Here is a 14,038-nt window from a genome sequence, read left to right as displayed (position 1 = left end):
CAAACCTAGAGGCCGGCTAGAGGAGAGGACCCCCCTGCTCCCCGTGCCCCGCGCGGCAGCTTACGGACCCGTCCTAGTCGCGTTTAGGGTTTTGGCCCGCTAAACTAGCAGTATTCCTAGGCGGGGAATTTTAGTCTTTTTACATGCAAAACGAAATGGGCCGTGATACAGCTGGGGGCATCCTCCAAAACAATCTTAGGGAATTCCGGACTCTGAAAGTATTTTTACTGCCCCGCCACTGAAAGCCAATCCTGAGATCTCGGAACTTTGGGTGCTTCTCACATCTAAGTTCTGCGTCTTTTTTTTTTTTTTTTTTTAACAATGCTTGTTTCAGGGATTTGAATTCATAGAGGATCAGTGAAAGGGGGTGTACACAGTCTGCAACTAATCCGTTTTAATTCAAAATTTGTGGCGAACAATTTATTATTTAAATCCAGCAGAAACTAGTTTTTGGATGGTGCTGTAACTCAGGGAAAGTTCTTACAGTTCCCAAGATAACACCATTTCTGAGTTCTCTTTTGCTTGGAAATCACCAGACCTGTCATAGATCACCAGACATAAGCAAGAGAGGTGGGGGAGTTGGGAGGGAACGCCTGAACGATAGAATCTTGTATCACAGCAATGAAACAACAGAAGCCTTGTTTTAGTCGTTTTAATAAAGTTTGGTACTGCTCAGAAGAAATTTTAAAAGGCTGTTTTCTCCTTTAAGACAAGCTAGGAGCTTTCTATTCATGTCTCCTGATATTCTTGATAATTTTCTACTCTGAGGTCTTTTGGAATTCATTTGATGGCCCTATAAACATTTGATGTTCCTTATAAACCATTAAAAATAGTAATTCTGACAACATTAAAGACCACACTGTTAAAAAATATAATTCAACTAAATAAATTTTAAAGATTTTATTGGTTGCATTCAACAATCCATAAATGGGGCACCATGCAATCTGGCAAAGAGAAAAGAGCATTGAGGAGCTGCACTAAATGAAAGACTTTGGGGCAGAAAAAAGCAAAAACAAGGAAATTGTACTCGACAAAAAAGCAGATTGGCTGTTGAAGGTTACTTTCTTTTAGGGGATGGCAGGTATCCATCTGGCAGATTACCTGTCTAGTTCTCATCAGGCAACTCTGATTGACTGGTTTAAAATTACATTTCTACAAAAGCCAAAAGTAATTAAGTTGAATCTCAGTTTGGTAACATGGAGCTTAGCATAAGTGACTCCATTTTGAGCCTGTTGTCTTGCTTTCAGCAACACACACACACATCATGGAAATGATTTCTATTTCTTGACTTAGAAAAGCCTTGGGATGAAAATAGCTCCTCATTTCTTAAGTAGAATAATTTTATTAAAATCACATAATAACAGTATTTGGAGATTTCAAAGAATAGAATAAATTATTTCTCTTTTTGGAAAATGTAAGGGCAGCTTTGTCAGGGGTGACAAGACGATGCCTTAATTATTCCTGGAGTTTCCATCGCTTTAAACCCATCACTGAAAATACTATCTAACCTTCTATAGAGAGGAAATGAATCAATAAATACAGTTTGGGGCACCTGGGTGGCTCAGGCAGTTAAGCATCAGACTCTTAGTTTCAGCTCAGGTTGTGATCTCATGGTCTTGAAATCAAGCCTGTTGTTGGGCTCCGTACTCAGCGTGGAATCTGCTTATCCCTTTGCTGCTCCCCTGCTCACATGCATGCACACAGTGTCTCTCTCTAAAATAAATAAATACAATCTTCTAAGTAATAAATACAGCTCATTTGAATGGAATTCCATTCAATCATAACATCTATGTAAGACATACTATGTAAATCTACATAATGTAATAGGTGTTTAGCAAATATTTTCAAACCAGTGAATGAATGATATGCCTAAATTTCACTAGTGTCCCCAAAGAATCTGGACTAAATCGGTTTTCCGGGGGTCCTTTAAGCCAGTGCTATACCCAAGCCAGACCAGGTCCCCTGAGTGCAGATAGAACCAGATCACAATCCAGAGGGTGGCCATGGCGTTTACCCCAGAGCACTCAGTCCTTTGTCAGACACAGCCTTTCAGTTCTGGCCCTGAAGCCACACTGGCTTTTCAGTCAAATGCTCTGCCGTGTCTGTTTGGGCACAGAAGTTTCCACAGCTTTTGATTATTAGAAAAGAAATGTTTTCTGGTTTTGGTCTGATACAACCCTCATTCACTGATGACCCTTGTTTGGCATATCTCCCTTTTTGTTGCATGTTATGTTTCTGGGGAGCAAAGTTGTCAGCTTGAAAATGCTCATCTTTCTGAATGTACATATCTTTATTAATAAATAGTAAAAAAAAAAAAAAAGTTTGTAAAGATAAGTCTCAAAGTAATAAAATGAGAAACTTTCCAGATCTTTTATGAATCTCTGTCAGGGGTTTTGTTACAACTGGCACAAACAGTAGATTTCATCAAAGACTACAATGTTCTTTTTACCTATATGATGGGAATGTTCAGAAGATCTGCCTAAAAGATGGAAAACAGTAATAAAAAGCTCTTAATAATAATCCTTATTACAACACATAAAAAAGGATACATGTTTGCCAAATCAAAATGCATAATACTGACCGGAAATTTGATTTTGAAGCCTGTAAGACAGTAGTTGTACAATGAGTCACTTCTTAGAACTTTAAAAACTAGAAAGTGACCTTGCAATATTATCTTTGAAAAACGGGAAATTAAAAGTCTGCTTTATATCATGAGTTTAAATCCAGTCTTTAAAAAATAAGTAAGAAAATCAAAATATTGACATCAAAGTACTACCATGCACCTGATTTACTTATTCTAGAAAATTTTGCACTATTTTGATGCAAGAGAAATGACTCTATAAACATTTCTCATTTTCAAATTTGCTTCTGGAGGAAATTCTTTTTATTGATTAAAAAAAAAAGCACTCTCTACTTACTGAATTCAAACTTCTGGTGCAGGCCTTGTTTTTTATTACAAGGAAAGACTTGAATGATGATTCTACATTAATTAATTATTTTGCCAGAATTCTTCTGATTATGTCTTGGTTATTAATGATGTTTCCAACTGCCATGATAGAATAAAAGCCTGATAGGAAAAAAAAAAAAAATCACTAAGCGTTATTTGTCTTTAGTTTCTTTAGAGTCAGAAGGATTTTGTAGTGAACGAATATGAAGCCAAGTTTCCTGAGAAGAAAAGAATACAAATTTACTTGGTGTGACTCAAAAAAAAAAAAAAAAACTGAAAATAAAATCTATAGTGTGGTTGTTGGATTCTTGCTCTAGAATCATTTATCCTTAGATTCTACAATAACAACACCACCATGAAAAGATGACCCTGAAACCTGAAAAAGTCTACATATTTAATTTTCTTTAATCTCCTGGTTTTAAGTGATGATAGCAAAGACTTGGATGCAGTACCAGAACATAATCATAAAATCCTTTAACCAGAAAAAACCTAGGGGCACCTGTCTGGCTCAGTCGGTACAGCATGCAACGCTTAATTTCAGGGTCATGAGTTTGAGCCCCACATAGGTGTAGAGATTACAAAAAAACAAACAAACAAACAACAACAACAACAAAAACCATGAAAAACCTAGAAGCTATTGGGACTAGAGTGGGTAATGTTGTAAAAAGTAAGCCAAAGGATAAATCAGTGGTCATAGCCTAAAAAGTCAATGCTGTTCATGGAGCGGCATGTGGAAGGGTAGAAGGAAGCAGAAAGAAACTAAGGCAAGGAAACCAAGGAGGAAACCAAGGATAATGGTTTCCATGCATTGAGCTTAGTATATACCAGAAGTGAGACTAGGTTCTTGGTATCCATTATTTTAAAGCCCTAACAGTCCTATTGTAAACAGTCTGGCAAAGTAAATTTTATTAGACCCATTTTACACACCAGGAAACTGAATCCAAGAGAAGTGATCAATCATAAATGAATTTCACACATTCATGAAGTGCTGGAGGTAATTCAAACCCAGGACTGGCTGATTCCTATGTCCTTGATTCTGTCTCCTGCTGATTCAGTCTGGTTCACTTTCCAGTTACACTTCCTATGAGGCTTTAGGAGAGAAGGAACACTCCACTTACCTCTCTCTTTCATCTCATCCCACCTCCCCAGTGCCCCATCCAGCTCCTCCCTTAGAACTGGGCAGAAGATCTGATTGGCCAAAGTCCATAAAATACTTACTCTGTTGTCAGATGCTCCAGTTGGGTTCAATCAACTGTGTTGAAGAGAAGATCAAGTCCTGTGATTCTCCAAGGACATTTCCTCTGCAGAGAATGATTGTCAGATAAGACACTGGTTTTAAAGAAAGTTTCCCTGAACCTGATACATATTTTGAGGCTTGGCCTATTTAAAACCATGGCCTAGCTCATTCATACATTTCTAATCCACAGAAGTGATAATTTTAAAAAGAATCAGTAATTAACCAAAAAGCAATACCAATTCTCCCATGTTTGTCAGAACCTCACAGTTTGTTCTACTGATTTCCCTTTTCCCTTATTGAAATAAAATGGTGATTTCAGAGCTAAAGTATCATGAAGGGGGCAGTGGGTTGTTGGGGGGGGCACCTCATAGCATACCATTCAAAATGAGACATGAGAAATCTTAAAGTAATCATTTTCTGTAAACTCTCTGAAACTATATAGAGAGTGAAATATTAATTATTGTAGTAATATCTTACTAATTATTTATCACAGAGAGGCATGAACCATCCTTTTCCTTAGAAAATGTTATTTCAAATAAACATCACAGTTGAGTGCTAATATCTTGGTGATCTCTCTATCACAAGGGGCACATACACAACCAATGATGTAATTCCCACTGAATCGGGGTCTCTATCTGGCCTCCTCTCTACCGCTTCTTTCTCATGTTCAACAGCTTGAAGTTTCACATAGTATTTCATCATTAGAAAGGTAATCTAACTCCATCCTCTCTGGCTGAGTGTGTGATCATAGCAAATTAACACTGGCTATCACTAATATTAAAATTTCTTTCAGTTGTTTCCAATTGTAACCAAGGACTATATTAACATATTTTACATGTGGACGAAGAATATTTTTATTTAGTCCAACAGGCGAGTTCAAGACAGTAGAGTTCATTAACATTATTTTCCTGTGTTTTAAAAAGTCTTTGTAATTAGGCCACAGTATATTAATGTCACTTATTTCTAACACACCAACAAAATTTCTGTGCTAAAGTGGGTCTATAGCTCTTAAGCTTTTATATCCAAACTTAATTTGAGAAGTATTTAAGTTGTATACATGACAATAATAATAAGAAACAATATATTATTCTGAAAGTTACCAATACTGCTTGCCCTGAAGGTAACTTAAACCTATTGTTTTAAGAAACTTGTCAACATATGGAAAACCAAATTGGGAGACTTCTGGCTATGTGACAGGCATATTCTCTGGAGAGAAGATACCAAAAAATTTAAATAATCAAATATGGCAAAAATAACACATCCTCTTATACCATTGGGTCCAATGTTTCCTCTGTGAATTATAATACAGCCATACTTTGCCCTGCTCTTCTCTTTGCCTGAGAAATTCAGTTATTATAAGTCTCTCTTTATTGAAGGTCACTATGCAGCTGTGAAAAAAAAAATTGGCATTATGCTGATTCTTCAAGTCATCAGTTCTGAATATTTCTGCAAAATTTCACCATAAGAAATCTTAGGAAGGAAACAGAGTCTTTTTAAAAAAATCCCTCAAGGGTGCCTGGGTGGCTCAGTGGGTTAAAGCCTCTGCCTTAGGCTCAGGTCATGATCCCAGGGTCCTGGGATTGAGCTCCGCATCGGGCTCTCTGCTCGGCAGGGAGCTTGCTTCCCTTCCTTGCTCTCTGCCTGCCTCTCTGCCTACTTGTGATCTCTGCCTGTCAAATAAATAAATAAAATCTTTAAAAAAAAAGTCCCACAGACCATATTAGAGTCTGTGGTAAATTATATAGGCTACCCACAAAAATAGCTTCTGGAAATCTCTTCCCCAGACACAACTGCCAAAATAGTCTCCCTCCTTTGTTTCTACCATGGGGAACTCCTTTCTGTTGGGAGTGCTTCCCAGTCTCTGCTGGAGTGGTAGGGAGTCATGGAAACAGTAAGGTTCTGGGATTCAGAGTATGAGTTTGAGTCACAGAGCTGAGAAGTATTAACATGAGACCATAGGAAAGGTTAATAGCCACTCTACAACTATAGTATCACACTGCCAAGTTTGCAGAACCCTGGACACAAGACAGGTTCAAAAGCAACAGAAATTATTGTTACTGTTATTATTACCTTGGATTAGGACTATGTATCATTGCTGTACTCTAGTGTTCTTCACCAAGCATTCTAGGCTTTGCTCTAATTACCCAGAAGTGAGTCTATTAATCTGCACCATGGCACGTGGCAGCCCCCGATCATCCTTCCTGGACAAGAAGAGTGTCCTTAATGTTTGCATGATGCTGGCTATAGGACAAGGATGCTTCCATAGAGATAAGCAGGATACTAAAATTTTCCAGTGAGAACTTGAAGGAAACTGTTCTTCTCTGGGCTCATAGACCACGTGTGTCTCCCAATGGGGGAGGAAATAAACCTTCCAGAAGTTACAGGATATTAATTTTATCAGTTTGAAGTCCTTGCTTATACTCCCTATTTACTTAAAACTTTGTAGAAGGTCTTCAATTTTTAACTCAAAATACAGACTCCTGGCAAGAAGGGTTTATAGAACTCCTGATGTGTCAAGCACGAAGAATAAGCAATACAAGTGATGGGACTTTGAAAACTCAACAGCACATGAAAAGAATGTAGTGGCCAATACTACTACTTTGGGATGGGAAGAAGAGAAAAGGAGTCTATTTAATGCTTTATGAAGGTTGTCCCATACAACCTGTGTTTTTGCCCAGTTGGAGGCTGAGTAATTTGTGAGGAAATGAAGTATTTCTTTTTTTTTTTTAAATGAAGTATTTCTTACAAGGAGGACTTAATCGAATTTCTGTCACACTAGCATGTATATTACAAACAGGAAGGGAACAGAGATATGAAGCCGTCCCTTTAGAGACAAAGTGCTATGGTCCTGCACGAACACACAAATCATCTTGCTGAGCTCACGGGAGAAAAGAAAGCCTCTTCTAGACATCATTTAATGACAGTTGATAATCTATGGACAAAATGTTTGAGGAAGTGCATAAGTGAATATGAACCCCAGCAGCAAGGTTCCTGAAGGTACAACCTGATACGACCTTTTAACCTGGAAGAACAATTGTGGGGACATATTAAACATGGTAGACACAGAAGAGGATTTGCAAGGGCCTGAAGTGATTCTTTACACACAAGGTTGGGAAATGGAGAGACACAGCCCAAATAGTGACACCCAGCACATGCAGAGAGTACATGTAGTATAGTAAACTGTGCACATAGCAAATTATAAATTGGTATGAGGTCTTTCCCATAAAAGGGATGATCACAATCATCTTAAACAAATCTTTCATTAAGAACTGAAAAAGTTACTCCCAAATTAACTAAATATCAATGGTAGAACTGAATGACTTCTCACTGTGTTTTGCCCTCAAAAGTCTGGTGCCCAGAGTGGGCAAAGGCACAAGAAGCCAATCCGTGGCAGAATTCTGTCTACATGAGACTGACTTTTGTCTGGGTATACTGCATCCCTCTAATATTTAGCCAAGATAATTAAGGTCAACACCCAAAAAACCGGAACCATATGAGATCTTTATAATGATTGCACAATGAGAACGTAGAGATGAAATAATATGAGTTAATCTTAAAGCTATTTGGTTCACTTATCTGGATTCCTGGGTCCAATATTGCACATGTATGCTCCTCTTCCATGCTTCTATTTTCTTTCCCTTTTCCTGACAGTCTCCTGCAGCTCCAGTGTTATTGTATGCTATAAAAAATATTTTACTCATGCAATCACAATGCTTTTTAACTTTCAAGCTCAGTAGGGAAAAATATGGAGGTGTTTAATTCTCCAGTTTTATATATTTTTTTTCATGGGAAATGAAAGTCAAAATCTGAAAAGTAGCAACTTGCAGTAAAACACTATTTTTCTTCTTTTCCCAATATGTCTAAATGGCATCAAGTTCAAATACTTTATTACAGATAATCCTAGCCAATTTAAATGTCCAATTTCTCAATAAAACATGAATCAGGAAAAGTCAGTATCTTTGCAAATGTGATTCCAAATTTTGCCCTCAGATAGTCTAGCTAAATTTCCACTCACTTCAGGGTGAGTTATAAAAAGTACATCTGAGGGAAGAATTTGGCCCAGGAAACTTAAAATGATTGTAGGGTAAGTACAATATTTCTTATGCTTATGGTTATATAGTAGCTGTGTAACTTCCAAAAGGAAGACATTAAAAATCCATAATACAACAAATTTAATTTAAAACATAGCAATTTTATATTAACTACATAGCATAATATAATTAAATAAATTTAATTAAAAATATAGCATAATACAACAATTTAATTAATAAGTTTGTGGGTGGCTCAGTTGCTTAAGTATCTGACTCAATCTCAGCTCAGGTCTCAATCTCAGGGTCATGTGTTCAAGTCCTGCATTGAGTTCCATGCTGGGTGTGGAGCCTACTGAAAAAGAAATTGTTAATTTAACTAGCTTTGAAGAGTTTTAACTTATTTTAAAGAACACACTGAATAAAGAGGGCTTTTTCATTCATTTAAAAATATTCATTCAGGGGCACCTGGGTGGCTCAATGGGTTAAAGCCTCTGCCTTCGGCTCAGGTCATGATCCCAGCGTCCTGGGATCGAGCCCCACATCGGGCTCTCTGCTCGGCGGGGAGCCTGCTTCTCCCTCTCTCTCTCTCTGCTTGCCTCTCTGCCTGCTTGTGATCTCTGTCTGTCAAATAAATAAATTTTTTAAATCTTTTAAAAAATATTCATTCATACTATTACCTCTTTCAAAGGATAAATATTTCTTATCCCAATAATATTACATATGACAATTAGCTTCAATGTAAAATCTGAAAAATTTCTAAGTACTGACTTTATTAAGAAAGAACCTTTTTGATCCATGTAAGATATTTAGTTGCAGTCATGGGAGTCAAACACTGGTTCTTGGAAGAATAGACAGTGACAAACAGTAAATAGCTAAAATAACTAAATAACCAAAACAAACTGGCTCCATTTTTGTTTGTTTGCTTGTTTGTTTTAGACCTTTAGTGACACGACCTCAATATGTTTATCACTGATTTTCCTACTCTGGAAGCAGTTCTGCCAGCATCTGCACTTGAAATACTGACTCCCTGATGAACAGATGCTTTCGATTCAGATTCATTTCATTCTTTCTTGTCTTGCCTCTTCCCATAGAGCTGGCATTATCCATAGCTTAGACCCTCAAATCCCTACATTTGATTTTGCTACTCTCCCTTCTCTTTGTTTGAATGCCTTGTAGACATCACTGCTATATTCCTTAAATATTATCTTGACGTTTTCTTTCTTCAATAACTTGAATAGTTCCACATACCAAAAATCCTTATCCTGAAGTCAAAAGGTTGTCCACAGCCTTGTTGTCTCACTCTTCCGACATGAACTCCCACTATTCTTTTAGACTCCTCATTCAATCAAATTCACTTATTGTCTCTTTCCTCAAATTTTATCACCCCTAGCTCAATGCTGTGCTTACCTTTTTTCCATCACCTGAAATGTTCTTTCATTATAAACTTCTTGTTTAACTTCAGCCATCCTTCCCAGTCCAATTTATGTTTCATCTTCTCCATGAAACCATCTCTGATCACCCAGATTGGAAGTAATCTCTCCCACTTTTATAGAGCCATAGTTTTTGCTGTCTGTTCATTTTCAATTTGGCATTTAAAAATCACTGTCTTACATTGTTAGGTGTGTATGGTGTGGGGGTGGTAGGGGGAGGGGGTTCTTTCTCATATCTACCTAATCCAATTTTAAGTTCTCCAAAGATTGATACTGTGTCTTACATTTTCTAACCTTATTTGTCTAGCATCCCACTTATTTTTCACTTAAGGTTTTTATGTATTTATTTGAGAGAGAGAGAGAAAGCATAAGATGGGAGAGGGAGAAGCAGACTCTCCACCAAGCAGGGAGCTGGATGCCCGGATGCAGAGCTCAATTCTGGGACTCCAGGACCACCACGGGAGCCAAAGCCCAACCAACTGAACCACCCACCCAGGCACACCCACTTTAAAGGTAGTGCTAGCGTACAGAGGAGCCACATCATACATGACACGCCTCTAAGGGCTTCGGTTGGAGCAGAGTCGGTGACAATGGCTCCCTTTGGGGCTGTGTCTTGCGCAACTTGCATGGCTATGAACAACAACCGGCGGATATACAGAATACACATAAGCTTTACACATGTTTTTCTACCTTTCTTGTGTCATTTCTCTAATTCTTTATAACAAAAGTTTCTCAAGAGTTGATGGACTCCTTTGACTTCTTACTATTGAGGAATAGCAGAATAAGTAATCTCAAAATATGTATTTTGGGTATAAAAGATTATTAAGAGCTGATTGTTTTTGAGAAACAGCAGACCCAGAAGAAGATCTGAAAATAGAGAAATTATTCTCTACAAGGGAAATTTACATTTATAAAGGAAATCTTCATTTGTAAGATGTCTCCTTTTAGGTGCCAGGAGGACAAAGGTAATTTTAAGTCACAGGAAGCTCATTTATGGAGAAGCAGTGACTAAAATCCACATAAGGAACCTTACTCCTTAACATGCTTTTCCTGCTAACCTCCCATTTAACTGGCTTCTTCCCTCTTCTCTTCCCTCAACATCTTCTGTCTTAAGCTGAAAATGGTATTTAAGATGGTGGCTTGGAAAAATAAAAATAAAAAAAAAATAAAAGTGAATTAAAAAATAAAAAGATTGGTGGCTTGGGCCACATGCACATGTGAGATACTTCTATGTTAATAAACTTCTATTTGGTTTTTTTTTATTAATCTGTCTTTTATTACTGGGGAGTCTCAGGCAAGAACTCAGAAAAATATTATTTTTCCTCCGCTACAATTCTGGTGACAAGGAAGTTTATAGCCCACTTGTTCCAAAGCCTCCAGATAGTATTAAAAAATAAACTGAGGGGTGCCTGGGTGGCTCAGTGGGTTAAAGCCTCTGCCTTCAGCTCGGGTCATGATCCCAGGGCCTGGAATCGAGCCCCGCATCAGGATCTCTGCTCAGCGGGGAGCCTGCTTCCTCCTCTCTCTCTCTCTCTCTCTGTATGCTTCTCTGCCTACTTGTGATCTCTGTCTGTCAAATAAATAAATAAAATCTTAAAAAATAAATAAATAAACTGAAACATACTAAAAGTATTAAGACATTATTTGGCCAAAAATCGATTCAAATTGGGCAGTCTCTAATGGGAAGTAGTGAGCAGCTCTTCAATGGTGGGAGGTGGAGAGAAACTTTTTATGGAGAAAAGGTGGATCCAAAGTAAAGAAATCATTGACTGGCAATAGCTTAAAGCCCATTTGGCTGCTCATGATTGCTTGTCCTCGGTGTTTTGACTTCATAAGCTTGAGGCATTTACAGACTTAGAGTTTGGTTTGCGTATGGAGGCCACCACAGCACTGGAACCCCATTAAGTCTAATGATCTCCTTGTTTAACTAATTTAACAATGCGATCCTGGGAAACCAGCATAAGTCTGTGAAGGATAAGAATTCTTACCAAAGTCAGCTCTTGGAATTCGCTGTCTGTAGGGTGCTGTCCACAGAGAAAGGTTACATTTAATTTTGAATTTTCTTTTTCAAATTCTAATTAGCAGGAGAAAAACATGTCTAAGAATTAGCTCTGTGAATTGTGAGTCTTCTGAATTTGGTTTTGGGGTGACCAGTGGTTATTGCTCCTTTCTCTCCCAGGGATTGCTATTGGTTTCCTGTTTGTCTAGGTTTGTGTCCTCCCAACTGTTAACAGCTCAGAAATTTTCTTGCTTTCTTTTGGCTGTCCTTGAGAGTAGCCCTGGATCATGGGAGGACTGCATCTTTTGTATACCTTCTTTGGGAAGGCCTCTTGCATCCATGGTTAAGTCATAAAAAGATTGTTGGTTTTGATTTTGAGTCACCTGTACGTATACTTCTGTTTTAAAAGATAAAAGGAAAAAAAAAAAAACACTTTTAAAAGGGGTTCAGTGCTATCAGGAATATATATTGTTTGTCTTAGCTAATCAATAATTTTTTTTAAAGATTTTATTTATTTATTTGACAGAGAGAAATCATAAGTAGGCAGAGAGACAGGCATAGAGAGAGGGAAGCAGGCCCCCTGCTGAGCAGAGAGCCCGATATGGGACTCCATCCCAGGACCCTGAGATCACATCCTGAGCTGAAGGCAGAGGCTTGACCCATTGAGCCACCCAGGGGCCCTGTTTATTGATAATAAAATGTTTGAAAGGATTTTTTATAAGAAGCTCTATGGTTAGAAGTTGGCCTAACTGGAGCCTGATAGGAATTTTGGGGGAAGTAGAAAGGGGGCTTCTCTTACAAGTGGAAATGGAACTGAAGGAAAGAGAACAGTCTGAAGTTTTTGTGGAATGATTTATTGAAATATTTCAAAGACACACAATTCTAAATCTAAAACATTAGTGTTATGCCCCAATAACGGGTCCGTGATTAAAGGAGCGAGACTGATATAAAGCGAAGGTCAAGCAAAGCTTTATTTCGTGCCAAGCATCAAGAATCTAACTGATCGTTCAGGGACGCACCTCTGACAAGAGAGGGTGACCCTTCTCTGTTTCACAGTCTAGCTTTTAAGGGCAAAGGCCACGCACAGGTGACCAATGAGATTGTAACACACACAGGAAACTCCACAGTGATGCTAGGTGACCAATTGAGTTACAATTTACCCTAGTAGACATTTGACCCAGCCTATCACCTTGGTTGGGATTGGAGCCCAAAAGGCTCCCAAAGGGCGGGGCCCATACCCCTTGGTAACCAGGGAACAGTATGCGTCCCCCCCTACTGATTGTTGTCTCCACCTGGCCTGACCCACCCTTGTATCTGGGCTTTGTTACCTGGAGCTGGTTTCTGGGACTTGTTTTTAAGTGAATCCCCTGGGGGAAGGGGAGCAGGGACAGATGATGGGTTAAACAACAAGGTTTTTGTTTAACCTCAATGAAAGTTTCTTGCTAAAATATAAAAATATAAAATAGGTCCCTACAATAAGAATCTTTTGATTTCCATCTTAGTTGGAAATCTTTGGCGTTATAAAAGAAGGAAACTGAAGAAAATGTAGCTGAGTGGGTGAGTCAGTCCTTTGATATTATTCAGACTGCAGATATTGTAGAAGAACAGGACACTGGAAATAGAACTGTCCAACATGTGAGAAAAAGAAGGAAAATTTACATAGTAATTACCCAAACCTCAGATAATGGGCTAATATGCCCCCAAACTCCTTTTTGGAGGAATCGACATCCTTTCTCTGTGCCTTTGAAATAAATTCCCTACTGTCTTCTCTAGGACTTGAGAACCATCTCTAGGAAACGCAAACTTTAGGGAGATGGTTCACATTGGAAGGAAAAAAGGAAAGGGCTATTTGGAAACTAAATAAATGGAAAATCAAAGTCTCCACAAATACTGTAAAAAGCTTTAGCTGGTAATTTCAACTTTGAGCAGGTAATTTCAACTTAATTAATTCGCCAGAAACACAATTTGGATCTAATTATGCTTTAATTATAAACTAGTGAGTATTTTTTATTATTGTACCTGTCTGATGACTAAAATTTTTAAATGAAATCTGCAAGATCTCCACCCTTATATGACTCTTAGAAAAAGCATAAGGCTGAGTTGAGAGAGTTGATTTTTCAGTCGCTAACAGGATGATCTTGTAAATGCCACAGAATCTCACATCAAAAGGGTCCTCTGAGTACCTGCAACCATCATAGTTAAATTCAGAAGGAAGGAATGAAGAAATGATAATAAAAAAGGAACAGAATACAAAGCTCAGGAAGGAACAAGAATCAGAATCTCATGAGTCCTCTTATTAATATCACACACCGCAAAATAATGATCAAAACCTTAAAACAGGTAACTAATGAAGGAAAAGAGAACTGAACCTAGAATTTTATAGCCAACCAAGTT

This window comes from Lontra canadensis, unplaced genomic scaffold (assembly GCF_010015895.1).
Source record: "Lontra canadensis isolate GAN:19392208 unplaced genomic scaffold, GSC_riverotter_1.0 scaffold1, whole genome shotgun sequence".
In the NCBI taxonomy this organism is placed as follows: domain Eukaryota; kingdom Metazoa; phylum Chordata; class Mammalia; order Carnivora; family Mustelidae; genus Lontra; species Lontra canadensis.
The sequence above is the reverse complement of the archived record's forward strand: the minus strand, read 5'-3'. Positions refer to the sequence as shown.